Raw genomic sequence first — 16,200 nt, forward strand, 5'->3', positions numbered from 1 at the left:
TTAATAATCGATTATTGTTCAGTTAATCACTGAATAGTTGCAGCTCTATTAAAAATAAAATAACAGTAAACAATGTAGGACAGAAAATATCTGTATTGGTTGAAACTTCTAAACATCTTACATTTCAGACAGACTAAACACAGCGAGGCCACCAGCCGCCACAGAGGCCCCCCACTACACCGGCCAAAATCAATCCTCAATGTTGGCCCTTTCTGTGTGGAGCTCCCACTGTGTATCACACTGGTGTTCCACTTTCTCTCATGTCTGCAAGATATGAAAGTCAGGTGGATCACAGACACCGAGCTGGTTGGTAGGTAGGTAGAGCTGGGCAAAGCCAAATGGCAATCAGTTTCCCTTTCAGTAACTATGGTAACTTTATAGGTGCTGTTTAAATGTGGCAGGTCATGTCACAGCACATACAGTTCAGTACAGTGCAGCTGCAGTCTGCACATTGCAGCTAACCATCAGTAAGCACTAAGTAAACACCAACTAATAAAAATAGCACACTAAATATAAAACACCAGGAACAGCAAGTTATTGTTCCTGTGCCTTTTTCTAAATGAGGAAATTGCAGGTTAAAGAAGTTCAATCAAATCAACTGGATGAACATTCATAGGTTATTATAGAGGTGACACAACTCAAACAAAGACACTTGCAAAACACTGTATGCTGTCAGCCAGAGTAAACCAAGACCAGACGCAAAACTATTCCATTCAATCAGCTGCAAATGTAAGAAAGGGCAAGAAATTACAACTGTGTGTTGAAGCTACGTGTGTAACACTTTTTCTACCATTGGCAGCGTTCTGTCATTTGCCTCCTAGTTTGTGGCTCATTTTTAAAGCCAAGCTTTCACAGTAAAATGTTGATGTGCATTTATGATTCACTCAAGTGCAAAAAGGTTTTGTGTAGCAAAGCTCTCAGTGTTTGGACAGGGTACTCTACCACCAACATTTATTTAAATTTGTTGTCATGGCTGAAGAAATTTGATTTGAAAGGAACCACAGATTTTTCCTTATTTACATAAGAAATACAAGCACATTTTTGTAAAGTAGCACACTGAGAATGTTTTCATGTAGCCAGATCAATTCAACAAGGCCTTTTAGCATGGAGTTAGCATGGATGTGTGGATATTCTACTTGAAATACAATAGACCATAATGACAGTACATTCAGTTCAGCAGTACGGTACATTCCTTCTGTAACTTACAATAAAATTGATTTTACTGTGAAATTCTACTTTGCAATCATTCTAACATTTAGGCACTGCAGCTTACAAGAGCTAAACATTATTTTTTATTTATACCAAATATTTGCTACAAATAGGTTGAAAAAGACAGTTTTTCACAAAACTGAAAAAATACAAATAATTGATAATGAGTAAGTGATGTAGAAGTTTAAAACCTCCTGAAACAGCGTATAATTAGGCCACAGAAACACATTGTGGCTCTATAGGGAGAAGAGCGGAGCAGTAATTATCTAAAAACTGACTGTCAACACAGAAACCATGCAACATGATGTCAATAAACTGCGCACAGGGCATTCGTATTTACCAACCTGTCTAGTCTGTGATTGCTTTGCACCAAAGGATACTACAGGGGAAAGAAATGCAGAGAGACTAAACAAAGTGTTGCATGTTGGCGACTCATTCACAGTAGTTCCTGCAAGAGCTGCAATGCTTTGCATTGTCTCCTCATAGTTTCTCTTTGAGCTTCCAATTCTTTTTCCCTCAAGCTCCAATAAATCATGCATAATGCTTAGTCAGCAACAAAAGACATTAGGGTTCTTCAGTGGCCTGATGATTTCTGAAGCACTTAACTGAACAACTTCTACTGTGTACTTGTCAACTTATATCATTTGGGACCAAAGAACAAATCTAAAGACACTATGCTTTTTAGCCAAACCTTGGGATTCATAAAGATGAGACTGGGGTATTTTATCAGATCAGCAGCACGGCTCTTAGGATGGCACAGACTCTGTGTTAGTCACCGCGCCTGTTTGATCAGGGTTCCCAGAGGAACTTTCCCTGACTTCCTCTAGCGCTACCATAAGATACACATTAGTGGCTTTGAGTGAAATGTCACAATAAGTGGATGGATGGATGGATGGATGGATGGATGGATGGATGGATGGATGGATGGATGGATGGATGGATGGATGGATGGATAGGAAGTGAGCTGAGAACTATTCTTCTCATGATGTAACAGTTATCAACAACACTTTCATCCAGCACCATCATCACCTCAAACTTTTGATATGTTCAACACTTTAATGGTCTATGGCCACTAAGCATTACACTCTCATAGAAACAGTAAGGCTGTAAACTCATAAGTCTTGTTACATAAATGTCCCACAGTCTATTAGTAGTGTCTGTAAAATGGCACAGTAAAGTGATATCTCTGAGTTACTCAAAAAGGCTTATTGACATATTGATGCAAGGTCAGCCGCCGCTTGTTACATAACGAAACAAATGAATGCCAATAGAATATACATACACATACTGGTACTAAAACAATGCAGAAGGAAGCGAACAATGCCAGAGTGATGATATAGGATTATTCTGAACTAAATTGTTGCTATGCCAGCGACCAACAAGTGTGAGACATCTAAGATTCATAAAGATCTCCCACATTTTACTGCATTATTCACCATCCGCCTACATGGAGATTAGTTCCGCTCTTTTATGTAGGTCATGCTATTGGATAATGAGATGACATTTAGTGCTCATAAGCAGGCCTCACTACATAATAATTGCTCAGTGTTGGGTTCTTAACATCCTGTACCTTTGTCCAGACTGCTCCTCTGTACATCGGTGAAAAACGGGATTATTTTGATAATCACTCAGACATTAAGCCATATTGCCTCCAGCTACATCTGTGATACTGGTATTGGTGATGTCATCGTGGCCCTCTGCTGAGGCACTGACTGTCATTAATTAGACTGTGTGGCACTGCTGTTCACTCTGTGTTCCCATGGTAACAATGTGTGATGTCTATGTTCCCCCAACCAAGGCAGTTATGTCCATTAAAGCCACTGGTTTCCATCTTCTCCAGGTCTGGGGTATTTTTCATACCCAAACCCATTTGTTAGTTTGATGAATATTAATCAAGTGGGAGACAACCCATTCTGGCTGTATGCGTTTCTCGTTAGAATAACCTAACTAACTCTCCCTCTAAATACACTGTCACAGCAGCGATGCTTGATTTAATACTGGGCTAAAACACAGGCCAAAAAAGATGATTCACTGTTGCAGGATTGAATAAATAAAGAATATCTCAAATGAATGCTGTAATTCACAGCTTGGAGTCTCGAGGCGTGGAGGAGGTAAAGAAGCTGAAACCTTATTTTAGACAATAGTAAATATATGAAAACAAAAGATCTAAATACTTATGGAAAGAGAGAGTTTTGAGATCTTAACAGTAGTAGACCAAACAGTAATCCACCTGCAGCCACTGAAGAAAATCACCTTATCACAGGAAATGGCGGCTCATTTCTACATAACGACTCTTCTGTCCATTCACACTGTTGGCTGGCTTGAAGTTACACAATGTTCAACTCAAGGACACTTTGTACTATATAATTCAGTATAGATGGAGCTGAGCACCACTGGCTACAACTTCAGACCTTATCCAACAGCGGAGCAGGAAATTGGAAAGAAATCACAGACTGGACTATTTGGGGCACCTCTCACCCCAAATAGCTTTTTTTTTTTTTTTTAATCCATGGAGCAGCTACAAAATGGAAAAAAATAGAAAATAGAAAAACGGCACTGGTCAGCGAAGAAACAAATCATTGTGCCCCCCCAGCGAGCTGCGCTTTCCCACAAGCGTTGTCCGTCTCAACCAGGCAGCAGCTTCACACTAATCCCCCCTTGGGCAACAGCTGAACCTTTGCACTGAGTGAGCTCTACCCGCTGGACAATCCTCCTGTCACAATAGTGACAGAGACTAACACATCCTCACCTGCTGTGCACTAACGAAAAAAGCAAAGGCCCTTTCCCCTCAAGTGCTTCATAACTGTATCTGTGCAAGCAACCTGCTAGATCAATTACTCCCAATATTAAAAGGAACTACTTGAATAATCAGTGAACCATTTTAATAAATCATCAAGCACACTTATTATTCACACTTATACAACAGTCTAATATAAAAAAAAACTTGACTTTTTGGTATTTTGAAGAAATTACTTCTAAACTCCAATTAATGTGATGAAAATGATTGTAATTTTGAGACATTTTATATACAAAATAAATATTATTTTACAGCTTATAATTAACTTGTAATTTAATGACACAGTGGGTTTATTCCTGTTCTGTCTACGTGTACATTTTATACTTTTTTTTCACTCATTCTATGTTTACTTTTTTTTTGCTTATTCAACAACATTTGTCAATGATTTTGATGATACTTTTCCCGAAGTGCCTTGTAATTACACATTCACCACACAGCACCGCCTCGGAGTGGGTGGCTGCATCCTTTCAATGAGAAAGCAGAACTACAAAACAAACATCCTTTCACCAGGTACAGCCACTCTCAAATTTCCTCATAATTATATTCTTTCAACAATTCCACATGAATCACCAAATTATTTCAGGCCTTTTATTGTCTGCTGCTGCTCAGGGAAAGATGCAATTACCTAAGGCAGTGTGTGGGCAAATATGTGGGTCACAATTCTAGGGCACGGGTGGAAAGGGCAATGCAGCTCTTTCTTTGTACCACTGTCTCAACTCAGATTGTAGGCAAAATCCTTGATTACATTACTGATGAAGGGTATTGATTCTTTTAAACCCCCTCACCCCCCCCCCCCCCTCCTAAAGAAACATTTGGTGCTGGTAGCCAGAATAATATAATCATTATGAATTCATCAGTGAGTGTCTGTGAAACCACAAGCAGCCACTCTCTTATGCACAGGCTGTGAACTCAAATAGCCTTCTGCAAGCAGTCCATGGAAAAAATGACCTTATGTCTCCATTCCTATCTATTGCTATTTCATTTTCCTTGTTATGAAATGCTGCCGTCCATGTTTCCAAAGCTTCCCCCACTGAAAGCACACAAATCTCTCCTGTTAAATTCAGGTTAAATTCAGGTTATTCTCAATAAAAGAAAGCAGCTCGCAGTGAAATGCTTTCATCTCTTTGAGGGGGGACAGGTAGACAAATAGCTGAATGAATGGTGGATTGCACTATGACCAAATATTCATTCTGTTTAACTTCTCATCCACCAAGGCCAAAAGAACAGGACTGCAGACATTTCCCTGTTCTAGATCTTAAGAATACGTGACAACCAGCATCACTGACAGATACCTATTAATCCTTCATACAGTCTTAGTAAATTAACATTTTAGTTTAAGCACAGGCCATAAAACCAGCTGGAGATGATTGTTCTTTCACCTGGGGGTATTTTCACAGAAGAATATTGTGCATGTAATCACAATAGATGCCCTATGAAGAAAGTAGGTTAATAGCATCTACATTTTTAGTCATCATTAGTCAGGGAAAAAAAAAAATCACACTGACTGGTTTTCAGATTCACTGACTGTTGACGCTGATGCCTGATTAAAGTACAACGAAATACAGCTAATTCCATTCATGGTTAGAATGACCACAATCTCTGTGAGTGGAATTACGTGCACACGTTATTCAGGATCACAGCTCATACCAACAGCAAAGCAGATTTGTGTAGCGTGTAACTCATGCTTCTCTGTGACAATGATTCATGATTCGTTCTCCCTGCTGAAGAGTCCTCGAGCAAACCTTCAAATCTCTTCCAACTCTGTCAAGACCCTGTCGTGTCCACCGACCTACACTGTGGACGGTGGAACAGGGTTTCTATGGGCTCTCAAAAGATGTATGTATATTATACGGCAAAATAATCTATAATACTACAATATGAATCACAGTGGGAAATGGAAAACTCACACACAGGAGAGGTTTTCTGGACACAGCCTGGAAATAAACCTCGAGTGTCACTGTGGTGTGTGTGTGTGAACTCCACATTTCAGTGTCGCTGTAATGACCGGGTCTTGCCTCTTGACATCACAGATTGCAGATGACCCACTCAGCATCAAAAGGCCTGAGCAATCTGTTTGGGGAGTGCTCTTTTCATTTCAGCATCAAACCTGACGTGCCCGTTTATGCCGTTTATGGTCTTTTGCTCTGTTGTGTATTTTACTCCACAAAAACAAACCGCGGTGTAATGCACATGCAGCCAACACCCTGAGCTAAAGATCTGAATCACATCTAGGTCACATAAGGGGCCGGGCCCACACATATTGTGAAACCTTTTTTTTTTTTCCCCCTCCATCTGAAACACAAAGTGAAGCCACACCCAATTCTTGACAGGGATCTTTTGTCATGAAAGGAAGATAAAGGCTGAACCCAGAGTCCCTGTGAATCAGTTATATCAAATAGACAGGATCTCCAGAAAAAAAGCATGGACAAGAAAAAATAATGACAATGCACCGGGAAGTGTTGTACTCAAATGGCTGAATTAATTGGCGCTGATGCTTGATAAACCCTAAGATATTCAGCCCTTTGAATAAAGACAACTTTTTAAAAGCCACTCAGAAAATTTGAGGTGTTAGTCAGAAATTTGCTGGAGATCCTGGTGTATAACAGCAGCATCTTTGACAAGGCTTCACACATAATGTTCAGATGTTTATCTCGTGTAATGCCACACATTTAAAACCATTAGTAGAAAGGGAGGAAGCAAAATTCACATAATGTGACGAGTCTTAGAGCTGGAGAAAGGAGAACTTTGAAGAAGAAGAGGGAAAAAAAGCAGCTAAATGTCTTTATCATGCCCCAGTGGATCTGAGCCTGAAGCAACTGAGGACAATAACTGTGTGCTTTGGAGCAAGAGATCAGCAGCAAGGACGATGACGTCTGTAGAGGCAGTTATATAACTAGAGTTGAACATTTTGTCTGTCATAGTTACAAGGTTAAAGAGGGTGACATGAATACCAGTCATAGTCTCAAGAGTCATGTGTTACATAGTTCCACTGGCCAAATGTAGCCAACCTCTCAGAGGCAGATATCACTATAGTACAGTATGATGCAAGGAGGAATGTGCACGTTATCTCTCCAGACAACTTTCCTCTCTCTCCCAAGGCTTTAAAGGCTAAAACACCCCCAACTCCTCAATGGAGATTTGGCAGCTGTTCAAAATCAAGTACGACAAAGGCACGTCAATCTGGGGTGTTCTCACCGCAGCGTCGGGATGACGTCGTATGTTCCTGGTTTGATTCAACAAGGCTGAAAAACAATCGCAGTGTGTGACCTAGAAGTGCGTTTTCAACACCTTCTACTACACATCCGTCCATCCATCCATCCATTAGCTACTCCCAGCTGATACTGGGTTAGGGTTCACGTGGGATATGTCATCACCACAGGTTGGTGTATATATAAGACTAACAGCCCCTTATGCTCGTGTTCACACCTATGGGCACTTTTAGAGTGACCAGTGAAGTGGCCGTGTTTGGACTGTGGTGGGAAGCCAGAGAGAGAAAACCCACACTGGGACACTGGGAGAACACAGAAGTCCACTTTGCACACTAGTGTATTTCTATTACAAAATCAAGACATTGTATACTTTTTATGACGGATGTGCTGTAAGTAGTAGAGCTCTTAGTCTCCTGTGTCATCTGTAAATGATGTTGGTTTACTTTTCCCACCAACAATTCCCACTGGGGATGGACCAATTCCCAGCAATAGAAAAATAATAATTTGCAGTATGTAGGCTACTGTACTGCTTTCTTACAATCATTCGTGAAATGTTTTTAACAAAGTCTATAAAGGAAAGAGTAACGTTACTCATTAAAAGTTGTCATCACCAGGAATTAAAGCTGGGGTAGGCAAGATTTGTTTTATAAATAAAATTAACTTTTTTTTAAAGAAAATTGTGTTTTCCCATTCAGCTATCAGTGACGAAAACTCTCTGTGTTTGGGCCGATCACAGTGTTTCTCTATGTCTCTGTACGCAGCAGCCTGAAAAGCCTACAGCTCCTAATATCTTTGAACAATTAAATCTATTCTGGTCTGGGGGTTCCTGATTGGTTGAGGGGCCGGCCCTATATACTCTGTCAGGAGGCCCCACTCTGTCCTCCCAATTTGTTAGGACCTTCAATTAATCAGGAACCCCCAGACCAGAATAGATTTAGGCTTGTTTTCAAAACAAATCCTGCCTACCCCAGTTTTAAGTCTCATAAAATGCATATTTTCACTTTGATCAGTGTTTCAGTTTCTCGACAATTTGAGTCAATTGGACATTGACATACAAGCATAATTCTAATTCTAGAGTTAGTGATAACAAAAACATTAAGTTGATATTCCCCACAGAACAACATTAAACCTACTATAGCCAGTTCACGTGTTCTCCAGAGACTAATACAGCAAGGTGATATCATAACTTCATTTGAAACAATAATGACAAAGATAATTTGTGTTTAGAGATATTGCTTTTCAGTTTGCTCCACTGCTTGCTTGTGTTTAATAGTATTGTTAACTGCAATTGTCACAAACTCTCTCACATTCGTGCAGGCATGATAATGTCTTCTAGGACTTTCTTTACTCGGAGAAGAGAAAACAGACAGAGAGGGCACGCAAAACCACTCGAGACATCAGGAACTATTATTACAGGCTGTTTAGGAGCATTGAACTCTGGTCTGGTTCTGATGAAGAACACAAATACTTTAAATGCCTGTTAAATATAGTCAGAGTGCCTGTTTCCCATTTTTCTCAGCTTTTCTATTTTATTACATACTATAAAATGCTTTCACTGCTGCTCTGTCTAACTAAGCATGCCTCTGATGTCCAGGTTGGGTGTCTTTTCTTTTCATGCGATGACTCACCTCTGGAGCAAACCTGGATATTCAAGTTTACATTTTTTTCAACCCTGTAGTTTTCTATAGAATAGTTTCAGTGTTTTATTTGCGCTACAGGAAAGATCCATCATTATTATTAAAAAAGGACAACAGAAAATGATAAAAAAGACTGAGAGAATATGTCACAAGATCAAGTGTTATTCCCAAGCGTGACTATTGTTATAACCAGGTGTGAAAAACAGCAGCAACCTCGAAGGTTACATGGCTCCATACAGGAAGTGAGTACAAAGCAAGTAACATGAGAGTTTCCACACATGACACTGATTCTCTGACTGTGAATCCAGGGGCTTGAATATATATTTAGAGAAACAAACTCTAAAATTAATTTCTAAAAGAAAAGAAAAAACACTGATGTCGATGTGAGTATAGGTAAAATGTGATTATTGACATGGTGTAAGTGACGACAATGGACAGCTCACACACAAAGGAATGAGACCACTCGTGTTTAAGGTGGTTCAGTAATTTGCGACCGGTGACGTAAGTCAACCTGTTGTCAGATTTCACTCCATTTCATGTGTGTTTGTGATGAATCAACATGGGTTGGACATTCAACATTCATTCTATGTGGAGCGCCGCTCTGTTTTCTTAAAGAGACAGAGGGGAGAAATGATCCCGCTGCCGTTGCACAGGCCTACACCATTTGTGCATGCCCAGTCACACTAAGCAGCTCTAGCAATATTCAGACTAGCATTCAGTTTAAGCTTGCAGGACATGGCCCACTAACCTACTTTCCCCACAACATGCTCTGTAACATCAGAGACGAAGCTGTGTGTCATCAGTTAACTAACCTTCACCACAGCATAGTTTCAGCAAAGACATACAAAAACCCAGACACAGCAATATTTAAGTAAAAACAGAATAGCAACGACCACAGCTGTGTCTCAAAAAAAACAAACCCCCATAAAACTACTTGCTGAATTTACTGTGAAAAGTTAAATATAACGCTGAAAACCAGTGTTCTTTCCATTTAAACATGAGGACATATAAATGCCACAAAGAACAGGGAATAAAGGGAAAAACTGTCAAGGGGATTGTGATACCACTGAGTTCAATAGTGACATGTCATATGGCAGTTATGATGTAGTTTATGAGGTTAACATTATTTGTGAAAAACTCTGACAGTTTCTTGATATGACGCACAATGCTTTAATACAATGACTGACAAGGTTTGCCAAGCGGCACCTGGACAATACCTTGGGTTTTCCCGCATTCTCATTAGGCAAACCAAACTATCAACTGACGCCTGCAAACCAGTCTTCTGAGTTTCTAGGTTAACACAAAACACCAACAGCGACCGCACAGACAGACAGTGCACCACTAATGCCGGTGCCAGTTCCTTAACATAATTTGATAATTATGTTAAGACAGACAGTGCACCACTAGCCAGTGCCAATTCCTTAACATAATTTGATAATTGTCGATGTGACAACATATGACGCTGATAGTAAGACTAGACGGACAGGTCTGTGGCCTGATGGGTTGATTGAATTTCTTATTATGTCACTGGTTGCTGGAGCTATTCATAAAAAACTGCAATATAAGTAAACATGGGTAGTGAAAAGACGACAGTTCAGTTCATTTGGATGGTTGGCAAGAAGGTGGCAACCCATAAAATGATTGAGGGAGCAGCCATAGTATCGAGGGGATAAGAAACATGATTGACCCCTATATGCACCTCTGTTTGCATAAGGGTAGAACTTTTGCCAAAATGGATTACACCAACGTATGAATCCCCATGATATAAATGTACAAATGATTATTAAATTCACTGTAGAGACGGGACCAAAAACTAGCTGGAAGGGGAAGAAGATAGCATGAGTCATGAGGCTGGCCCAAATGTTAAGCAGCATGATATAAAAAGGAGCATATGGTGCAGTGAGCACCCCAGTTCAGTCAGTCATGGAACAGCCCTTCCTGTCCCACTCAGCTGTCAGCACACATCCTCATCACTATTCATGTCTGCTGGGCCAACCTCGGCACTGACGCAGCGAGCCAGCAAAATGGCTCAAGCCTCAACATGAGTGTACGTAGATGGAGATGCACGGTAGTCATCTGGACACTGACATGACTTTCAGAAAGTCTTTTCAGCAACAGCCCTTTGTTTTTGCTTCAGGTCTCTGAAGAAAGTGGCACAACTGCCATTGACTTGGCATCAGCCAGTCAGACAGATAATACCTGATTTGAGCTTGTCAGACTGCTGCAAATTTGTCATCTTTCCAATCACACAATCAAGTACTTTGTATCTTAATTTCCTCATCTTATGCATATTAATTTTAGGCTACATTCATTCTCCACTCTCCTCATATCATAGCCTACAATATGTAGCCTACTCCTTCTCATTTTCTCAGGTGTAGGCTAATAATAATGTGCCTGAACTGTAGAGCCTATAACCCAGACCAACAGCTGGTTTCCATGCAGCTATGTCAACACATCCTAAAGCTTCATCTCAGCCTAACAACGCTTCATTAATATGGTCTATAGCTTCAATTAGTTGCCCGACAGCTTCAGACAATATTAATACCAGAGAAAATGTCATCCTCTGAATATAGTAGCTACACACAGCGGTTCCTGTTTGAATTAAGTTAATTGTAATTCGACCTGAAAAAAAAAAATATATATATACTATATATTATGTGTCTGCCGTTATAGGTCATTAAATGTAGCCTAATTTAGATGGTGGATAACTGTAAAAGATGAAGCTCTCCCTGCCTCCGTGCAAAGCCAGTCAGTGACACAGACTGAATGTCATCTACTGATTACAAAAAAAAAATGTTATGTCTATTTTTGAGCAGCTGTTTTAGATATTGTGAAGCAAACTGAGCTGTGTGAAGACAGACAGGAGGACAGAGACAGCTGGAGGAGGTGGTGGACTCTGTTTTCCCCCTCGTGCGCCATAAAAAAGAGTTTTGACTTCTTTCTTTTTTTCAGCCTTTGGCGTCAAGCTACATTTGTAACGGGCGTTACACAAGTAACGAAAACGGACTCACTGAACCGTTAGCACATTTAGAAAAAAAGCTGGAAACTTACCTTATTGTGTGGAATGGGCTAAGGGTCAGTCAGATGAATCCACGCTGACACATGCGCGGGGGTAAAGGAGGCTTCAACCGGCAGAAACACAATCGTCCTACATTCCCAAAAAAGTTGCCCAGAGATGAAACTGCTCCGCCGCCTCAGTGACTGCTGCTGCTGCTGCTGCTGCTGCTGCTGCCGCTGCTGTGTGTGTAGTCTGTGTGTGTGGGATACAGCCTGTTGAAGAAAGGGAGGGGGAGAGATCCTGATCCAGCCCAGTCCGACCAAGCCCAAATACAACACACCTCACGTCTTTACATCTTCATCTGGCCGATTCAAGCGATTATCAAAGCGCGTCCTGTCCACTGGGCTGACTGTGACTGACTGACTGCTGCCGCTGCCAGCGTGCGTCCACAGCCGGAGCCCCGCCCACCGGACCGGACTACACAGGCTGCAATATTATAAAGTTATGTGCGTCCGTGTGGGTGGGTAAAAGAAATAATTCTTTAAAAAAAATAATAATAAAAACAACCTTCAAACAATTAGTAAGTAAGGAATATTTATCTGCAGAATAGCCTTTGTCAGTATAGAGTTCAACAGGTTATGAAAGCATATGTCCCATATACATGTGTTGTGATTGGTGAGTCATGCTGCCATCCTGTTAGTCACAGCTACTGACAGCAGGCCGTGATATAAGCGGTTATTACATGGGCTTGGGTTAACGACAGTTTCTGAAAACGTGTAAAAGGTGAATGACGATGAGAGACATCAGGTATAGCCTACTACCAGGTAATCCAACACACCAACCCACGCTGTAGCGCCACCCTTGGGTGAATGGATGCAATCTGGTGGTGGACACTAGTGTTGATATCTTTAACCTACATTGAAAAATTATATTGGATTATTGTCACATGATTGGATTATAAATCAGATTTTAAATGTGATGTATTGGATGTTCATTGTATGTAGTTTTTTCATCTGCAAGCAAGGCAAAACCATAACCAGCAAGACGTGACCTAAATATAATGAAATAGAGTAGCAGTAGTGTACATTACAGGCACTTAAAGGTTGCTCTCCTGCTTTCAGCATTGAGATGAGATGCATCATTACAATACTTTTTAAACATTGATCAGTAGGTTATGCCTCTGCCAACTAAACAGAAACAGAAACAGTAAACACAGTAATTTTGGTGGCAAGCCACTTTTGCTCTAGATGTTTTGTTGTGGGCGAGGGCTTCAAATTAGCATGATGAAGGCTTTTTCTACCCTGCACATCTATAGAGTCAAATTGTGCATAAAGGGTTTGTGCAATTGTCAGCTCTTTGCCCTTGTTTAAGTTACAGCAGCTTAAACAAACTCTGTGTGGCCCAACAGTAGAGTTCAGTAAATGGTAGAGATAAATGTTCATGATTTACGCAATTCTGCATGAAGCACTAAATATTTCACATTGAGAGCAAGTGTCACTTTGGAAATTTGCGATTAATCATAGATTTATAGAGATACACATTTATATACAAATGAAACAAGGAGTTTCTTCACAGTTCCATGAAGTTGTGGGATCCTTGAGCCTGACAGATGTTTAAAAAGCTGTTAAACCTGATGCAGCAGGGGCCGAGATTGTTTGTAGATTGTGTGTGTGTGTGTGTGTGTGTGTGTGTGTGTGTGTGTGTATCATTCTCCAAGACACAGGATCCTACATGTCCCATTTTTTATTGGCTGGTTCATTATCATGACTGGTTCATGCCCGTCTTCACTCTCCCAGTTGCAGGTACCCTAAGTCCCCAAAACCGACATATTCAAATATCAGCTGCTTGAATGTTGTGTGAGTGCCCGTTACAGAAATCCTATCCATCAATCTGTTATCACCCCAAACTGAATACATTATTATTGATAGTTATTTGACAGAAAACCCTAAGGGAGCTTTTTCAATTTACAGAATGTGCTTTTTCCAGTCCTTAATGGCTACAAATAGATACTTTCCCTGGTGAAAATAGCTTTTCACAACAGCCTAAGTGGATGATCAACACACTTTCTCCATATGTGTGAGAGAGATGAGCAGCAGCAAGCTGTTGCGCATAATTTTCCAATAAAAAGAGAAAACAACAATTTTCACTTTCTCTTTCCAATACTGAGTCATGCACAGTTATGCTCTGTGAGCTGAAATGACTCTGCCCATTTTAGCTGCTTCCAGGATTGTTGATACCACTGATCACTTATGCAAAAATCCATTGCGGCTCCTTGAAAAGGACAATCTCGCAGTCTGTTGAGTTTGAATATAAGTACGGTGTTGTGTTGGAGTTTGTGATTCCAAATCAGCAATAAGAACAGGTAAGAGAGGCAGCACAAAAATGAAGAAATATCTGTGGCCTTCAATCAACAAAACATATACAGTATATGAGAGGCCAATGAACCATCTATTCAGGGAACTTCTCCCCACAACCTAAATTTGGGTTTCTGCATATAGAAGCTGTTGCTACACAAGGTTATTGGAAAACGATTCCACAATTCCTAATTCATCACAATTGATTTTTGCAGACAGAACAGAGAGGTTCCATTTCTCAAGCTTTATCATAATTATGGACACACGTGTTCACACATGCGCACGTGAATGTACACAGTCTGTTCATTCAGTGTCAAAGTGAACATGGCTGCTGCCAATGCTTTTAAACTCAATTAATGAACAAACCACTGTGTGTGCTAGTGAAGAGAATTTCCTTTTTATGTCCATTGAAGAGAGTGGGTGAACCTTGAATGCATCTGAAACCACCAATCGCTAAACCAATAACAATGTTCCTTACTGTTACCAGTAAGGAGCCAGGCTGAACTGGATCTTGACTTTCTATTTGGACCACAGTGATACAAGTTTAAATGTTAAAATGCTACAAGGAAATAGTCCTCTTTTGTTGTTTTTGTCAGTGTCAGACAAGTATAAAAAAGCATGGATCACAGGACATTTATTTTCAGTTTTCCAAATGACTAGTGACATCACCTTGGTTGTTGGTCGAGACATGGTCTCAAGATTTCCATTACTGTTTCCGTGCAAGCAAATTAACGTCTGTGACAGTGCAAAAGGAGCTTGTTCAATTGTTTTTTTCTTGTTCTGTCAGGTAGTGATTATCAAGAAATGCTGCAGACTTCAACTTCAGTGCAGATTTTTTCTTTTATTAATCACATACATTTATTAGAAAGAATGTTCCACTTAAATGTAACAGTCTGGGTAAATTTCAATATTGAAAATGTTACGTTGGCAAAGTTCAAACACATTCATCAATTATAAAGTAAGCATGAAAGATTTTCTTTTCAGTGTTTACATGTCATATCTGTCCAAATATCGGCTTCCAGTATAACAAGGCTAAATACTTGTAAAATGTTCCATGCAAGTTTTCTGTAACATTTTATTCAAATCATATACATATTTGTGTTTTAATTCACTACATAAATCATAAAATCTATTATTCTAGGATAAAACCACTTGCACTTTTGCAAGGGTGATGTGGTTCCTGCTGCTAAGCTTGTAAATATATGATTTTGGATACCACTTAACAATTTAACTGGCACCTTTTCTTTGTTAACGCCGGGGTCAAGGAGGCCTCTTTAAAAATAAAACCAGATGCTATCCCCAAAGCAACACGCTCCAAATTCTGCCCTGTAGTAACATGTAAAAATGAATATGCTTACCCCAACCAGGATATCTATGGTATAAATCCAAAGATGATTTTATTGTTGTTGTCATTAAAGATGCTGTTTCCTGCCCAGGGACCCCAGATGAAATTTAGCTCGAGTTAATTCTGATACAGCCGAAAGCTGCGCACTGTCCCTGTTAAAATAATATTGAAAACATTTTTGGGGGGATGAATATTAATTTTAGCTTTTTAGCTCTTTAACAGTCTAAAAACAAAGACAATAAAATTGTATGTAACTGTTAAATAATGCAGAAAATATATCACAATTTTGTGTTGAATCGTTTGCTATACAGTCTAATGTGTGAATATGTATTTATTAATTTAATAGAAAACAAATAAAATGAATTCATTATATTCATCAACAGTCTTAACATGCTCGAAAAGCAATAGGAAAGGGGGGGGGGGTTATTTTAAAAAAACGTATGTGATCCTACCCCTTGTCCTTTTTATCATACCATATTATTTATTATTTTACACATTCTCAGACATTCAGGCACTCATGCACTTTATGCACATTTCAGGTTTGTGATGGTTGAAGAGATTGTTCTTTTTTCTTTTGTAGTTTTTCTCTTTAGTCTCTTCTATTTATTTCTTACCCTATTATTTACTATCTTTTGTAATGAGAAGGGAGAC

The 16,200-nt window shown here is 39.8% G+C and overlaps 1 protein-coding gene across 1 annotated transcript in view; it reads right to left on the reverse strand.

The window, feature by feature from the left end:
- Positions 1–12,195, reverse strand: part of npas2 (neuronal PAS domain protein 2) — a 35,780-nt gene extending 23,585 nt beyond the window's left edge. The window contains exon 1 of the mRNA XM_085797644.1: positions 11,904–12,195. The gene's annotated coding sequence lies outside the window, so the exon portion shown is untranslated. The remainder of the gene's footprint in view (positions 1–11,903) is intronic.
- Positions 12,196–16,200: the final 4,005 nt, after the last annotated feature.

Source organism: Trachurus japonicus, chromosome 14, assembly GCF_045865225.1.
Source record: "Trachurus japonicus isolate A0001 chromosome 14, Traja_1.0".
Taxonomy (NCBI): domain Eukaryota; kingdom Metazoa; phylum Chordata; class Actinopteri; order Carangiformes; family Carangidae; genus Trachurus; species Trachurus japonicus.